This window comes from Vipera berus (genome assembly GCF_964194415.1).
Source record: "Vipera berus genome assembly, chromosome: 3".
Lineage (NCBI taxonomy): Eukaryota > Metazoa > Chordata > Lepidosauria > Squamata > Viperidae > Vipera > Vipera berus.
This window is the reverse complement of record NC_138204.1, coordinates 117,020,038-117,037,602: the sequence shown is the minus strand read 5'-3', so window position 1 is coordinate 117,037,602 and position 17,565 is coordinate 117,020,038. Positions and strand designations below refer to the sequence as shown.

Sequence of the window (17,565 nt, the reverse complement as noted above, 5' to 3'; positions counted from 1 at the left end):
AATATAGGCCCGCTTTGCTGTTCTTATAGCATGTCGCAAATCAGCTCTTGCTATAGTAAGTGTTGCCACATCACCTGATTTAAAAGCAGCATTTCTCACCTTCAAAATTACACAAACCTCCTGAGAAATCCAAGGTTTCTAATTTGCCTGCATAACGATAGTCTTAAGAATACTGACATTCTCCATACACTTTTGAATATAAGCAGACACAATAGAAGCATACCCAGTATGTTGACCATATGTTGCAGCCTCTTTAAATATGTTCCAATTTGTGCACCCAAAACAATCTTGTAGAGCTTCCATACCTCCTGCCGGCCACAGTCTCACGTGTTTCATAGTTGGTGTCTCTCCAGTTAACAAAGGCTTATATGCTGGCATAAGCATCACAGAGAGATGATCTGAAGAGCCAAAACGATATGATTATAATAGGTGTAAGGAAAGTGTCTGAACCCATTTCGTTCATGGGGGGGGGCCTTTTCCTATTCCTTTCCCTTTCTTTTCCTCTCTCTGGGTTCTTCCAAATTCCTGGGGGGAATGGGGGAGGCTTTTGGGGGATTGTATATGTAATGGCATTTAATGCTACAATGTATCCTCTCTGCTTCCTCTATCTGCTTGCTCTTTGAACTATTCTCCCCTTAATGTCAGCCTGTGGGTGAGAAAGGAATGTGCCTTTGGCCACCTGGCTTATCTCTCGCTGTGGAAAGGAAGGTGCGAAGACCCAACAACATTTTCACAGCCCTGGGAATGGAGTCTTTTCAGCCTTGTTCCCACAGTGGACTTAACACCTGGGGATTGGCCTGTTTAAACTGACTGGATGAACTGTTGGGGTGGGGTTTGCTTTTTGCTCCTTTAACCTATTAATTTGAGTTGGAAACCCTCAGATCCTGCTTTCTATGCCTGCTGTCAACTTCACCTAATAAAAGTTCCTTTTGGAATGGAATTGTTCCAAGATTCCTGGCTTTCTTGGGATGAGGTTTTGAAGCAGCTCCTTACAGAGAAGCTGCAATTGCTGTTGTTTGCATTCTGCCTTAATTTTTCATTCCAGATATTGTCCTTTACATGTAGACCAGGAAGGAATGCCTGCCTTGAAACACTGCAGACTTGATATGCAACCTCAGATTGATGCAACTGAGAACACGGTTAGGCCATGATGGCCTAGAGTACACTTAGAAAAAAGTTGGTTATTTTTGTTATAATAGATGAAAGTCCACCAGGGCTCAGAGCCTGCATTTGAATTATTCCACAGCTATGAAGAATATTTTATGTTGAAGTGAGGAAAATCATGCTGAGCAGCCAGTTTCTGACAAATATAGGTTTTGCTGAAAACATTATTTTAGGAGAAAGACTGAAGCATCAGGTACAGGTGCTGATCACCTTTCAAGTAAATGAATCAAAAGTTGTTGTCAATCCAAAAACACAACTCACTTTATCACCTCTAGAAGCAACTGTTGAATGTTGTAATATCATCAGAAAACTAAAAATGTGGAGACAGCTTATACCTGCAAACTCACTATGTAATTTCCTTCTTCAGAATTGTAAATGTTGAAGGAGGAAAAAAAATACTATTTCTGTAAATCCAGAAATTTCTTTTTTACAGTCCCCATTTATACAGCCTTTCACAGAGTTATGAACCCTTCTTCCCATTGCTATATTATAGGCATGCAACAGGATCCCTATCATTAAAATTATATTCTGTGTTGGAAAAAAATACAGAAAATTGTTTCACATATGAGAGGCTCTGACTTGCTACAACTAGCCTCAGTTTTGACTTATGCTGTTGTAATAGCAAGGATCTTTGTTAAACTGAAAAATCAAGTCCATCAAACGTACATATGGAGAGGCTGCTTCATAAGAGCAGCAGTTTCATAAGCTCACAATCCTTTCAGCATGCTACACAGTACGACAAGAGACTACAAGGGCCCCGTTTGGGTAACTTTCCATTTGTATGCAGTGCTCCAAAAAAGAGTAGTTGATTTCCATTGCAATAAGAAAGTGTCTGTGGCCCGCCCCCTGCACCCTTAGATAAGATTTTTTTTAAAAAAAGATGCCAGATAGAATAACTTAAACATATTGTTTTCAAATGATTCAGTTTGTATTTGTTTGTAAACATTACCACAAATAATCTTTTGGGGTTCCAACCTCTTTTAGAATGTGATTGTCAGGTCCCAAATGGTTCCCTGTTTTACTTACCTTCCTTCTGTCCTTCCATCTTTGGGACCTGCCATTTTGTTGTGGGAGGGGGAAGCCCAGCATTACTTGCATGTTTGTATTTGTTCGCCAGTTCTGTTTCCTTTTCCTGATTGCCATGGGGAGGGGTATGGTAGCTCTCCGAAGATGATCATGATGAGCCGGATGTCAGCGAAGCCAAGAGGTCATGTGCCAAAAGCCACAGCTGATTGCCCGGAGATGTCAGCAGATTGGATACAATTCAAATCCCCGTGCAGTTTTGGTGGGAGGGGTTTTACGGCTTGGATGACTATACGGTGTTAGTGAGCTTTTACCTCAGACCTCGCCTTGATCCCCCACTCTTACTGATCCACAAATAAAAGAATCCTGTTTGAAGCAGTGATTGCCTCAAGAATTCGAATTCTTGGGAGGACAACTGAAGTGGGTCGTTACAGTGATGGACATTCATCAGTGGAACAAGCTCACACACTGACACTAATTCAGAGCTTGGGTTCATTTGATGATGGCAAAATGCTGAGCTGATGCTTGAAAAACATTTTGAAAAAGTAAATGTCACTGCAGCCAGAAAACACTTGCCTGCCTTGAATGTGTGGGGAAGTTCTGGAGGGGGAACTCAGCTGCTCTCCCACTATGCCAATGTATTGCATAAATATATATATATATATTCCAATGCAGGATGCAAGGCATGAAAAAGATTGGTGAGATCTGAACAGTAAAGGCATACTCCTTTTTCTTTTGTTGCATGTGGTGGAAGAGGGGGTCAAATTACTCTCCAAAGCACCAGAGGGCAGGACAGGAAAAAATGGTTGGAAACTGATCAAAGAGAGAAGCTACCTGGAATTAAGGAGAAAGTTCGTGACAGGACAATTAACCAATGGAACAGCTTGCCCTCAGAACTCATGGGTGCTCCATCACTGGAGGTTTTTAAGAAGAGACTGGACAGTCACTTGTCTGAGATGGTATAGCTTCTCCTGCTTCTGCGGGAATAGAAGACCTACAAGGTCCCTTCTAAATTCTATTCTATTCTATTCTATTCTATTCTGTTCTGTTCTGTTCTGTTCTGTTCTGTTCTGTTCTGTTCTGTTCTATTCTATTCTATTCTATTCTATTCTATTCTATTCTATTCTATTCTATTCTATTCTATTCTATTCTATTCTATTCTAGCTCATACTTAATTGATCATCCATTAGGAGTCCAAGGTCCCTCCCACAGTTACTATTTTTGAACCAGGTTTCACCTAATTTGTACTTATACCTTTGGTTTTGTTCTGCCTAACTGTAAAATCTTGCTTTTCTCCACATTAAATTTCATTTTTTTGGATAGGGACCATTGTTCAAGTTGGTCAAGATCTTTTTGGATCCTGAACTTGTCTTCTGGGGTGTTGGCTATTCCTGCCAGCTTAGTGTCATCTACGTTCCTCTTCTATGATGAGTTCCTCTTCTATTCCCTCATCTAAGTCATTTATGAAGATATTGAAGAGTACTAGGACTAAGACGGAGCCTTGTGGTACCCCACTGCTTACTTCCCTCCAGGTAGATGTAGTACCATTAAGAACTACTCATTCAAAACAGTTTGTCAGCCAGTTACAAATCCATCTGGTGGTGATGCTGTCTATCCCACATTTTCTAGCTTACCAAGATGTAGGTTGTGATGTACTTTGTTGAATGCCTTGCTGAAGTCTAAGTATATTATGTCCACAACATTTTGCTGGTCTACTAATTTAGTCACTTTGTCAAAGAATGAAATAAGATTGGTTTGGCAAGATCTGTTTTTTAATAAGCCCCTGCTGACTTTTAGTTATAACCTTGTTTCTAGATGTTTGCAGATCTGCCTTTTGATGATATTTTCCATTATATTCCCAGCTATTGACGTTAGGCTGATTGGTCTGTAATTTTCTGGGTCTGTTCCCCTGCCCCTGAAGATGGGATCCACATCAGCTTTTTTTCAATGCTCAGGTAGTTGGTAGGATTTTTGAAAGATATGGTACAATAGTTCTGAGATAACATCTGCCAGTTCCTTCAGAACTCTGGGATATAATCCATCAGGTCCCGGTGATTTATATTCATCAAGATCAGATAGGTGTTCTCTTACTATTTTCTTGCTTATTTTAATTTTTATTTCTAATTTGTCTTTTGCAGTATTTTTTTTTTGTATGTTGGGCTATAGTTTCTTTTTTTGTGAAGACTGATGCAAAGTATGAGTTAAGCAGTTCTGCTTTCTCTCTGCTGCCTGTTACTTCCTTGCCATTTTCTCTCTTTAGTGGACTGACTGTTTCCTTGACTTTTTTCTTGTTATTTATAGCTTAAAAGAAACTTTTTTTTGTTACCTTTGACTTTTGTTGCAAGTCTCTGTTCATTTTGAGTCTTTGGCTTTCCTGACTTTATCTTTGCAGATTCGGGCTATTGGCAGATATTAATTGGCTGGCAGTTCTGACTGCTCAATTATTGGTCAAAAAAGACAGGTTATTGATGGGTTGGCAATTACCTGGATGTAAACATGCTCGATTGTCATAATACTGTAATCTGATTTCCAAAATTAACAGAATAGGCCACAACAATTTTAAGTGGATTGTAGATTGAAATCAGAAAAGTATGTGAATGGAAATCAGTCAGGCTAGAAGCTGATAAATTAAAAAAACAAACAAACAAGGAAGGAGTGCTGAGAAGCCAGATAGTCACTGCTTATGCATATACTTCTTTGAGTAATAATTTCCAGAAAACAGCTAATTTATTAACATGCTGACCAAAACCTTACAGAAATATGAAATTCCAAGAAAATGTGGGTAGGAATTAGAAAAATATTGACCATCAGGGGAAAATGAAAATTAGGGAAATTACCCTCAAAGTTTTTCATTATTTTTCTGCGTTCACACATCTGTAGCCATCGTTTAGCTGGATGATAAAATATTTTTCCAAATTGGCTTGAGGTCTGGTGGGAAAATCAGCCTGGCCTAGAAATACTCCCACTATCTAGAGCAGGGGTGTCAAGCCTGATTGCCTCACAGGCCATATCGTGATGTATTGGGATGGGGTTTTTTTGCTTTTGCAGGGCCGGAGTGGGCATGGCCTGTGTGGGCCGCATCCGGCCTACAGGCCATGTGTTTGACATGCCTGATCTAGAGAGACTGGCTAATCAGAGTACCATTTGACCATCCTTTAAGATACATTTGTTTGTGTAACTGCAACTATAATAAATCTTCCTATAGTCTCTTTTAATTATCTTGATGAAGCTATTAATTCCTTTCTTTCATCCTATCTTGACATAAGTGCAAAGTTACTGAGTTTTATCAATACTTTGTTTTGAACCCTATAATGAATTAGGACACAGGTTGTCTTGTTCTCCTGATGTTTGCATTCATGTGATGTACACCTCTTAATTGCATTATATACATTAAAAAGGTAAAGGTTCCCCCGCACATGCGTGCTAGTTGTTTCCAACTCTAGGGGCTCATCTCCGTTTCAAAGCCGAAGAGCCAGCGCTTGTCCAAGGACGTTTCCGTGGTCATGTGGCCGGCATGACTAGACGCCAAAGGCACACGGAATGCTGTTACCTTCCCACCGTAGTGGTCCCTATTTTTCTACTTGCATTTTTACGTGCTTTCGAACTGCTAGTTTGGCAGAAGCTGGGACAAGTAACAGGCGCTCACTCTGTTACGCAGCACTCGGGATTCGACCCGCCAAACTGCCAACCTTCTGATCGACAAGCTCAGTGTCCTAACCCACTAAGTCACCTTTATATACATTATATACATTATATACATTACATCGTATTTTATAAAAAAATCTTCTTCTTACTCCTATGGGTTGTATGTGTCCTCCTGAATCTCAGGTCCTCTACTTAGACCCCTGGGAGTTGAGGGTTCTACACCGAATCTTAGCTTCTTCCTAGGATTGCAGTCTTCTGGGCAGGCAGCTCTGACGTTGTTCCTGGGATCCATTGGAGCCACTCTCCCAACTTTGGTGTCACAGCTACTGTCATCTTGCTGCTACCACCCTTGGTACCAATTTGGCCTTCACTTTCCATATCCTCTCTAGTTCCTCCTTCAGGCTCTGGTATTACTCTAGTTTTTCATAGTTCTTCTCCTGATGTTGCTGTCCCTTGGCACCACTGCATCTCTATCACTGCTGTAATACTGAAGATACTTGGCCATATGATCAAGGTGAACAGCAGCCAAAGTATATTAAAATTTGGTTTAATTTAATTTGGTTCAAGATCAACATAAAGTAGTATTTCAAAGTATAGGATTAATCTTTCCAAATAAACAATCTGTCTTTCCAAGGTAATGAAAATATTGAATATATTGTGGAAATTTTTTTACAGACTATAATCTACAAGTGGACTAAGACTCACCAGGATGCAGCTGCTCCAGATAAGGAGTCATACTACATGTTCCATCAAGGATAGCTAAAGGAAAGCCATTTAAACATACAGTCTTATTACCAGCCCTTTTCTAGCATTACCTGGCCTTTATGTAGATCAGGGGTGTCAAACTCAATTTCATTGAGGGCTGCATCAGCATTGTGGTTGCCCTCGGGGGGCCTGCTGGGTGTGGCCAGGGTGGGCATGGCCTACTGGGTGGGCGTGGCTGGAGTGCTTATGGCCTACTGGGTGGGCGTGGCCAGCTCTACATCATTTGTGTCAAGGGTGCCTATGGGGGCCTGGGCAGGAGTGGCACAGATCTGAGGGTTTCTGGCAGAAGGAGATGGGACCAGGGAAGTGCCAAGGCATGGTCCACCGGAGGAGCCTCACTGTTCCTCTCAGGCCATGGGGGGGGGGCTGGACAGTGGCACGGAGGTCAAATGCCTAGCCCAGCCCTCAAGCACCCACGGCACTAAGCCCAGCCCCACTTCCCCAAGGGGGTGCCCAGCTGCACTTACCTCCTCCTCAAGGCTGCTGCTGCTGTGCTTGCTCTCCTTAGCCAGGTTGCTCATGATGGGTGCGAGGGCAAAATCAAGAGGGAGGCCCATTCCCTCTCCATGTGAGGAGACCTGGCTTTGTATCCAAAGCTTCCTTAGCAATGGGAGACCCCCCCAGCATAGGCCAGGAGGAGGGGGCAAGGGGATGGTGAAAGGGCAGCAGGGCAGGACTAAGGTAGGGCTTCCCTCAGACCTTCCCTCTCCTTTCTTCCTTCCAAAGAACAGAGTGATGGGAAAATATTTGAGATGAGGGAGGGAGAACAGGCAAGAAACACAGCTGGGGAAGTGTCATCCTTCGTGAGGAATGAAGAAATGCACCATTGCCTGGAAATGGCCAGCACATGGCCCTCGCCTACTTCACATATCCGGCTTGGTGGGCTCTATGGGAGGGGATGCCATGAGCAGCATGAGAGTCGATGTTACCTTCCCAATGCTGCCCAGCCCCCAGCCTGCCCAGTTTTGGCAGACAGCAGGGTGCTGTCCTCACAGTGCTGAGAGGCTGAGCCGGGTGGCATGAATCTGAAGAGAAGCACAATGCTGCCCAGCCCCTAGCCTGCCCGAAGTAGGCAGGGCCATCTGCTGGCCACTTCCAGGCGATGGTGCATTTCTTCATTCCTCACAAAGGGTGATACCTCCCCAGCATGCGCCGAGGGGGCAGTGCCGACGCAGCATGGGCCGGTCCCTCGCTGTTTCCAGATGGCCTTGTGGAGCTAAGACTGAATGTATTTCAGCATAGATGACCACCACAAAATTTTACATTGGCTCCTGGCCAGCCTGGGCCAGGGCCAAGACAGCGGGGGCCATTCCCTTACTGTTTCCAGGATGGCTTCGCGGGCCACATGAAACCACTTCGCGGGCTGCATCTGGCCCCCGGGCGTTGTGTTTGACGTGTCTGATGTAGATGCTTAGCTTAGATTATATTCCCCATTTGTATCCCTAACATTTGTGGCCTCATTTTTCTAGAGCAACCAATATATTAAATATAACTTGAAATAAAGTTTTGCCCATGGTAAGATTCATGTCGCCTTCTAAACCATGTATTACCCTTGGTATAATAAAATATAAAATCCTTAGTTTCATTTTTAACACCTCACAGTAAATATCTTACAGAATTTGCTAGTATAGAAAACAATTATTGTAATAATCAGGCATCATCTAGAGTGATTTCAAAATTGTTACTAAAGTGAAAACATATATTTTCAATATAGATTTTAAAACTGAATTGATATGATTCATTTTGTGAAAACCCTATTGTTGCTGTAAGATCTTATTCTGTGCTTGAATCATTCAGCTGAGGACTAACGTTTCATAACATAAGTTTTAATAAGGTGTTTTCACCTCTTTTATAATTGTAAAAAACAACCAGAAGACTAAAGAATAGTCTATGTCTATTGATTTTTCATTCAGGGATCAATTCTAAAGTACTTAAGTTATACTTAGTCTGAAATAGGTAATTATTACCTTTTACACTCATTTTATCTTTCCTCTCTAAATAATTAGGGTAAATAGTTATCCCATGACTTTCACCAGTACTTGAGCTTATGATATACAACAACCCCTAGTCTTTTGACTTCATCTGCTCTGCTTTCACATGCCTGTGGGAACTTTCTTTGATGTTCAATGGGGTCCCTGCCCACTTGACTTTCAATAAAATAAGATAAAAGAACAGAACAAAATAGAATAGATGTTGGCTAACTTCTAGCATTATTTTTATGTACAGACATAGCTCTGAACGCCACAAAGATTTTATTGGAATAGTAGTATCAAGTCTACCATTGTTTCCTGCCGTTCTGTTGAAGTGCGGGGAGGAAGGTTTCTTGGCATTTTTTGCATGCTTTCACTTTTCCTGTAACTGCTTGGGAATTAGGGAGGGGGATTGTCTTAGGAGACGGAGCAGACTCCTTTCCAGCCAGTTCTAGTCTTTGCGCAGGACTTTCAGATTCCACCTGACTTTTCTCAAACACTTTCTCTTAGTAAAAGTACCTTTGATTCAATTCAATGGAGTCAAGAGTTTTGCTTTTCTGAGGGACCAGCTGGGGCAGGTCCTTACATTAGGCAGAATCTGCGAATCAGTCAACCCGGAGAGACACATAGCCCCAGTGCTTTTTTTGTAAAAGAAAAAGGTGCCGGAACTCACACATGTCATACAACCCGCCTTGCCTATCCTACAAGGTTCCATCCAAAAAAGGTGCTGGAACTCCGTTCTGAGCGTTCTATGAGAAAAAAAGCCCTGCATAGCCCTACTGTGGGGACCGTGCAAATGGTCAGCTCAAGGCAGCAACCAGGAGGAAGCTGAGTGCTGGGGGGATAGCCTCATACAGGACTCACCCTGGGTTAGACCTCTCTAAGTGGACAGAGGAGGTCGCCAGCCTGGGAGACTCACTGAGCCCCAGGTGGTCCATAGGCATCAGCAAGAAAGACAACTGGGAACGGAGAGCCAGAGGGGTGACTCTCAGCCGGGGCAGTTGTGGCAACCAACGATGTGAATGGGAACCAGAGCTGGAGGAGCTTGAAGATGAGGAGGAAGGCCTGACCATGCTGACCACCTGATGAAGTAAGCCATGCATTTCATGATGGATGCCTTCCAGACCCTCAAGGCACGCTGCTGTCAGCAAGATTCAGCAAGCCCAAGAGGAGGAAGATGGTAGGAGAGCTAGACACCACAGGGGGAGTTTTGGCAACCCCAGTAGGTATCACCATGGCTGCAGGCATAGCAATAAGGGGACCCACCCATAGCTAAAGCCCTAGGGGGACTGGCCCAGTGAGAACCAAGAGTCGCAAGACCCCACCCCTCGGTGTGAAGTTCGATGGAGACTCCCAGCAGCTGGGATTCTTCCTAGCCCATGTATTAGCTTACATGCAAGAATATGGGCCGGAAATTCCCACTGAAGATGCTAAGGTGAGAAGCATCACCCTGGCACTGGAAGGAGCTGACTACCATGTGAGGATCAGGGAGGGAGATGAATGGAAAACCTATTTCAATTGCCTCCTGGGGTGCTTCCAGTTCAAAGTCCTTCTTTTGGCCTCCAGGGCACTCCTGCTGCGTTCATGCAACTAATCAATGAAGTCCTACATAGCACATGTACATATAAGGTGGTGCTAGTGTACCTAGATGACATTTTAATTTACACTAAAATGAATGTTGAGCATATGAAACTGGTGAGGGCTGTCCTGAAGAAACTAAGAGACACCAACTGTATGCCCAACTTTCCAAGTGCAAGTTCCACCAAAGCAAAATAGAATACCTAGGCTACTGCATCTCACATGAAGGAATGAAAATGGGCCCCCAGAAGGTCAGGGCAGTGCTGGAATGGGCTCTACCCCAGACCAGGAAATAGCTGCAGAGTTTCCTGGGCTTCATACCATCTTTTGCCCAAACAGCACTCCCCATTACAAACTTATTAAAGACAAAAGGGGAGGACAAACCCAAGCCCAGTTAACTTTTGAAATGGACTTGGGAATGCCAAGTGGCATTTGAGAAACTTAAATGATTGTTTGTAGTAAGCCATTTTTAAAGCACCACGACCCGAACATTCTTTGTCATTCAGGTGGATGCTAGCAATGTGGTCATTGGGGATGTGTTGCTACAGAAAAATGAGAATGGCCAACTGCAGCCCTGCGCTTACACCTCTAGGAAGCTATCAGGTGGGCAGTATGGGAAAAGGAGGCTTACACACGGTGCACTGGGCGCTTCTGTCTTGGAGGCACTTCCTTGAAGGAAGCAAGGTGTCTTTTGAAATATGGATCAATCATAAAGATTTAGAGGCACTGAAGACCCTGCAGAGGCCATCTCCCAAGCAAGTGAGATGGGCACAGTGTTTTAACCAGTTCAACGTTATGTCATGCTACCTCCCGGGAGGGAATTTTTTTTAGCAGATGAGCTATCATGAATGCCTCAGTACAGTTGCTCTAGATCAGAAATAGTCAAGCCGCTGCTCCCGTCACACCAATTAGCTGCCCAAGAGACCACCTGAGTGCAAATAAATCAGGGCCATCAAATCAGGACCATGGCCCTTAAGGCTGCACTGCAAGAAAACAAGTGGTTTCAAAGTCATGGGAATATCTGCTCATTCCAGACAGACTAGCTTGGATAGGGGTTAAACTCTATGTTCTGGAGAGTCAAAGGGTGATGGTTTTGGGGGAAAAGCTGGGACATTTTGGCTTTTAAAGACTTTACATCTGGTGAGAAGGCAATTTTGGTGCCTGTCCTTGTAAAAGGACATTGAAAGCTATGTAGCAAGTTGTGCATCAGACAAAGCAGCAGTAGGGGAAAACCCCAGGACTCCTCCAAACTGTGGCCAAGCCATCAGCTCCCTGTTTATTTTGTTATGTTCTGCAGAACTAACTAGTCATTCAGGAGGGCAGCATGTCAGGTCCACAACTGGGTCCTGCCATTCTGTTGAAGGGGGGGGGGCTTCTTGGCATTTTTTGCATGCTTTTGCTTTGCTGTAACTGCTTGGGAATTTGGGAGGGAGATTTTCTTTAGAGATGGAGTAGACTCCTTCCCAGCTAGTTCTTGCCTGGCTCCAAGGCTGTCATGACCTGAAAGTGACCTCTTATCTAACCAGTACCTCAGTATTCTCAAAACAACCTTGCATCATCACATTGGCTGCCGGTAGATTAGTCGGGGGAGGGGGGGTTGAGTTTGGGAAAATGAAAGAATTGCTTTGTGCTTTGGATAGGACTTTCAGATTCCACCTGATTTTTCTGCAACCACTTTCTCACAGTAAAAGTTCCTTTGATTGAACTCAATGGAATCAAGAGTTTTACTTTCCAGGGGTACCAGGTGGGCAGGTCCTTACAGGGAGCAGCCTCAAGTCATCTTGAGAGAAAGCATATCTCTCAATTATGTTGGGAGTGGCCACCACATACTACCAAAATTCAAACCTAATGTGCCCAAAGCAATTGCCTGCTCTAGAGGTAATTATGCTATGAATCTTTTTGAATTCTATGAAATGGAATAATATCCGGTAATTTAAAGCTGTTTTAGGACTATAAATTTAGCAGTTTTAGTTTAAAGTTCCTCAAATATCAAAATTAAAGGGACTTTTTGGAGACAAAGAAGATGCCCTTGAAGGGAAGATTAAGCTGTTCCCTAAACATTATCTAAAGATCCATTTTAAAACTTAGTCACCCTTGAAATAAAATGTGCTTTTGCTATATTACAACAAAAGCTACTCAACCTTAGGCCAGCTGCTCTAACTTGCTCTTTTTCTATAAGAATAATAAGAGTTTAGTTTCCAGGTTTGTGTATTTATCCTCTCAGGGCCTGCAAAGCCATTTCACTAAGAGGAAATGTTTTGCTGCCATCTATTAATGAACCACTGTCCCTGGCTTCTATCCCTGATTTTATTTTTGTTCTAGGAAGTTGCTCACTTATGAATCTCAAACCAGTAAAATGTGAATGTGCATTAGGCTGTGGCTCCTGAAAACTTCCACTCTCTGGAATTGGTGCGGTGTCCCAACTATAGACATTTCCCATATAGCAAAGCAACTGACAGAGTTTCCTCCTTCTCCTGTCTCTTCACGCCTTGTTGGTTTCATTTCTTATGATGGATGACATGACACATGGTTCATGAGTTTGTCAGTACCTGCTCTGTAAATAATGGCAGCAATGCAGGACTGAAGGTGAAATGACCATCTCTCTATACTAGCTTGAGGGATTTCTAAGATGGCAGACACTGATCAATGATTAATGTAAACTAGCAACTGCACAACATATATTCACTTACACAGAGAAAGCATCTTAGCCAAATCAAGGTATCATCTTGCAGCGGAAAAAGAATTTTGGCTTCTAAGGGCCATTCCACGAGCATCATTGTTACTAGAGTCTGACATTGTTACTACATCATTGTGATCTTACAATGTAAATTTCTTTGACTGAGAGTTTTTTTCTGACTTAGTTGCTGTTCTGTCATAAGTTCAGTTAAAGGGGGTCAGGGAGAGCAATATCATGAGGAACTGCTTTGCAAATATGTCTGTTTATGTTGTTTACATTTACATTACTGTACCAGATGAACTTGGATCTCTGAGAGCCTAGACCTAGGTTTGTGGTTTTAAAGGATTGTGGTGGATGGGTGTCTTGGGCCGGAGATCACTGACTTGGATTTCACGTCTTATATCTTTGGATGAGAGATATGATATAGATGTGGAAGAGACAACAATATTCCTTTCAAGCAATAGTTTGTAGTAATGACAGTTGGTATTGGATCAGAAGTGGGGGTCTGCATGTGGAGATATGTGTCATTAAGGGGGACAAGTAGGTTTCTTTAACTTGCTGTTGCTGTGGTTTTTTGTGTTTTTTTGTCCATACCTAGCAGCATACCATGGTTCTCACAGGCTAGCCAGTTTGGAAATGGTTGGTGAAATCTGGATGTTGGATGAAGTAAATACCTGGGAGAGATATGGCTGGGCTAAGCAGGGTTGTTTTGGTTGTGGAGGGCTGAGGGAGACACTGCAGGGGACAGGGGTGCTCTCAGGGAAGTGTCTCATCCCTCTTCTGGCCTTCAGCATCCTAGGTTTTAAAGAGAGTCTAGATCAGTGATGGCGAACCTTTTAGAGACCGAGTGCCCAAACTGCAACCCAAAACCCACTTATTTATCGCTGGGTGCCAGGTGAGCGTGGCCTACTGGGTGGGTGTGGCTGTGGTGTTCATAGAAAATTGAGTGGGTGTGGCCAAGGTGGGTGTGGTCACCTCAATGTCACTTGTGGGGGGGCAGCTGGTTGAAGAGGGACAGTTGCCACCTCCAAGGCATGGCGCAGGTGCCCACAGGGAGGGCTCTGAGTGCTGCCTCTGGCACCTGTGCCATAGGTTTGCCACCACTGGCCTGGAATGAGTCAGTGACATTAGATTGCACTCACCTACACATGCACTCACATGTATGCAGACCTCAGGGTGCCTCTGGTTTTCAGAGGGCCTCCAAAAGATGAAGCAGCAGAAGAGATGACTAGAGCATCTCTGAAAAAAAAATATCTAGGAGCAAAAAGAAGTCAATAGAAGACAAGTAGCTAGATATAACTACTGTTTACCCAGGTTTCAGTACTTATTAATTAAATTTCCTCCAGTGTTTTTCAGCACATTGCAACAATATAGCAGTTAAAAATGGACATAATGGTATTTCAAGATAAACTCTTTATTATGCAACAACAAACATTCACTAGATTTAGTAGTGCTATCATTTCGAAGTCTCCCGTGTGTTCTCATATTTGCTCCCCCTCCCCCATGTCTTAACACAATAAATTGATGAAAGTTGATAAATTTAGAATAGTAGCATATGGGGTTTAGAGGTCAGAAAAAAATGTTCAGCTGAAGCATTTGGAAAGAGTTATCTTGGGGAAATAACAGGACAGAAAAGTAGTTAGAAAGTAAAGTGACAGACTTTCATTTTACTTTGAATGAGGTAGTAGAATCAAGTTTACTATAGAGATGCTTCTGGTATTTCAGCTTTTTGCTAGTGGCTGAAACTGATGAACCAGTTAAATCCATTCCTAATGAGCATCTCTGCCTCTTTGTAGCTGATTTAGTCAGCAACTGATTCCCAAAGCACTGTATGCTGGATCCATTCTTCATCTCTGTTGCCCTCAACAACTGCTTTCACCCTGTCATTGGCCAGATTGGTGGGAATCTGTAGCACTTTCCATTTTTTCGACGTTCCATCATTTTCCATCATATTTCCATCTGAATTAGCTAATAGACTGAGCAGAGCAAGCTTCCGTCATGAAATGACAAGCCACTTAGTTTTCATTAAAAGAAGAAATAGCAAAGAAAGGCCAGAGATTTAACTATTCAGTCTTCCCACAAATGGTGTCTATATATGTGCATTTTTGTAATGCCTGGTTAAGTACTCCCTCTGATAGGTTATGAAGGTGGGACTTTCCGCAGGAACCATCTATTGTTGAAGCAGTTAGCAATTCAGTATGTTTCCCATAACTAGAAGCCTGTTGAGTGCTTAATACTGGCAAAATAGCATTGCTGGCATGTCTAGAAGTGGAGATGATCAAACTACAGCAAGCAAATGGAGTGCTTCCTCTGCAGTTGATTACACTGGGTTCTCAAATAAAATTCAAATGTGAAATTAACTAGAGGGAATATTAACGGAAGCTGTGTCTTTTTGTAATAAGCACATTCAGCTGCAATTTTGTATCCCTGTGCTGTAGGCATTTTTATTGTAATTTATTAAAAACGTAAGTTAAGAATAGTAGGGCTATGAACTGACACAAGTATTTAATTAAAAAGATGCTTTTGCTCATGTGTACTGGGAGCTCACAAATGAAAAAAATGGAAATTGTCTCCTGCTCATATGTTGAGTTAGCAAGCAGCAGTTTCAAAGCCTGGGGGAAAGAGAAGAGTGGAGAAAAGTATGAAGGGAACAATTTCAAAATGGAACCCTGGCAAAAAGAAGGGGGTCGACACTGCCAATTCAACTATGTCCTGCCCAGTGTATGAGAGGAACATAATTAAAGATAGATACCAAAACTGTGTTGGTGTCCCTAAAATCTGGAACTGGAACTTGCAGTTCCATTTGTACTGTGGGAAGTCAGCCCCCCCAGAGAAGGAAATATTAAAAGGGCAGAAAAATATATTTTCTCAAAGGATCTTAAAGAGGCAGAAAAGCATGCCCATTTTTTCTTAATAGCCCCAAGTTTCCCTCCCCAAGCAGAAACCAGCTCTTTAGAAATGCAGATGTAAATAATCCAGAAAGATTGGAGGCACCCAGCTAGATGCCTAGGAAGACAAAGAGACCTAAAATCTACATAATCCACCCAAACTCTAAGGCAGGACATAATAGGATTAACACACAGATGCCAAAGGGCACACTCAGACTCAGGTCAAAGTTCATGACACAGGAACTACTCCAAACAAAAGGCTCCAGAGGGTATAAAAACCCACTCCCTACATGTGCTCTCTCTCTTTTCTTCCAGAGCCATTTTTCTGTCTGGCTCTCTTCTTCAATAAACTGCAACCTTCTTTCTAAAGGTGCTGGTCATTACCTATAAGTCCGGGGTACTTGAGGGAACACCTGCTGCCAGCATCAAGTGCCCTTCGTCCAGTGCGCTCCCACAGGGAGGGTCTGCTCAGGGTCCCACCGGTAAGAGATTGCCGGTGGGTAACGCCTAGGGATAGGGCCTTCTCAGTGGGGGCGCCTGCCCTCTGGAACCAGCTGCCAGTGGAGCTGAGGACTGCCCCTGACCTCCGTTCATTCCGCCGGGGCCTGAAGACCTGGCTCTTCGAGCTCTCTGGCCCAGGCTGAGGATTAATTTATTTTAACTGGGGTTTTAGTTGCACAGGGTTAAATTTAATCTTTTTTAAACTGGTTTTAACTTTTGTATTTTTGGTTTTTAGTTCCCTGTAAACCGCCCTGAGTCCTCAGGGAAAGGGAGGTATATAAATGTAATAAAATAAAATAAATAAATAAATAAAGCCATCGCCATGTTGTTTATTCCCAGCTTGGACTGAACCATGATGAAGACTTTTCCTTCAACAGTACCAACAGTTTAAGACTGTTGCTAAGACCTTTAGTCATAGCTTCCATAATGACCAGAAGAATATCTGGTCCTTCCTTTCACAAAGAATTTGGAAATGACAGGCTTTCTCTCAAGGGCAGGTGTGTTATTTGTGTCAACCTAAAAAAACATCCCCCGGCCTCAGATCCGGGTAGCAATGGCCTGGAAAAGTCCTCTGGCAGCCAGATCCACCTTCCAGAGGGCTGCGGAAACATCTCCCAGCTTCAGATCGAGGTGGCAGTGGCCTGGAAAAGGCCTTAGGTGGCCATCTCCACTTTCCCGAGGACCAAGGAAGTGTCCCTTGGTCTCAGATCTGCCTGGCAGCAGCCTGGAAAAGGCCTCTGGTGGCCAGATCCACCTTCCAGAGGACTGCAGAAGCATCCCCCAGGCTCAGATCCAGGCAGCAGCAACCTGGAAAAGGCCTCTGGTAGCCAGATCCACTTTCCTGAGGACCACAGAAGCATCTCCCAGCCTCAGATCCGGGCGGTGGTGGCCTGGAAAAGTCCTCCAGCAGCCAGCTTCACTTTCCAGAGGACTGCAGAAGAATTCCCCGGCCTCAGATCCAGGTGGCAGTGGCCTGGCAAAGGCCTCCAGTGGCCAGATCCACTTTCTGGAGGGCTGCAGAAGCATCCCCCAGCTTCAGATCCAGGAGGCAGCAGGAACCACAGTAGAGAGAAGATGGAGCTTTTGAAGGTAAGTCCAGCGTGGCAGGAAATGAGAGGGAAGAATGAGGTATCTTAGTGGGTCGGGGAAGCCTTGGGGGCCTGGTCCATCACTAGACCCTCCATGGCCTTCCCTATCCTGAGATACCTAATGTACACTTAACGAGCCACGTGTGTCTTAACCAGCAAGGGAGTGATCTTGTTCGAGATATGAGATTCACTGACACATGTTTTCAAGTTACAAGGGAAATGGCAGGCTACATTACACTCGTAATTTGAGGACTACCTGTACAAAC

At 43.5% G+C, this 17,565-nt stretch overlaps 1 long non-coding RNA gene across 1 annotated transcript in view; it reads right to left on the bottom strand.

Annotated features, from left to right (window-relative positions):
- Positions 1-381: 381 nt before the first annotated feature.
- LOC308666511 overlaps positions 382-17,565 on the bottom strand; it is a 117,926-nt gene continuing 100,742 nt past the window's right edge. The window contains exon 3 of the long non-coding RNA XR_014026145.1: positions 382-398. This is a non-coding gene — a long non-coding RNA (uncharacterized lncRNA). The remainder of the gene's footprint in view (positions 399-17,565) is intronic.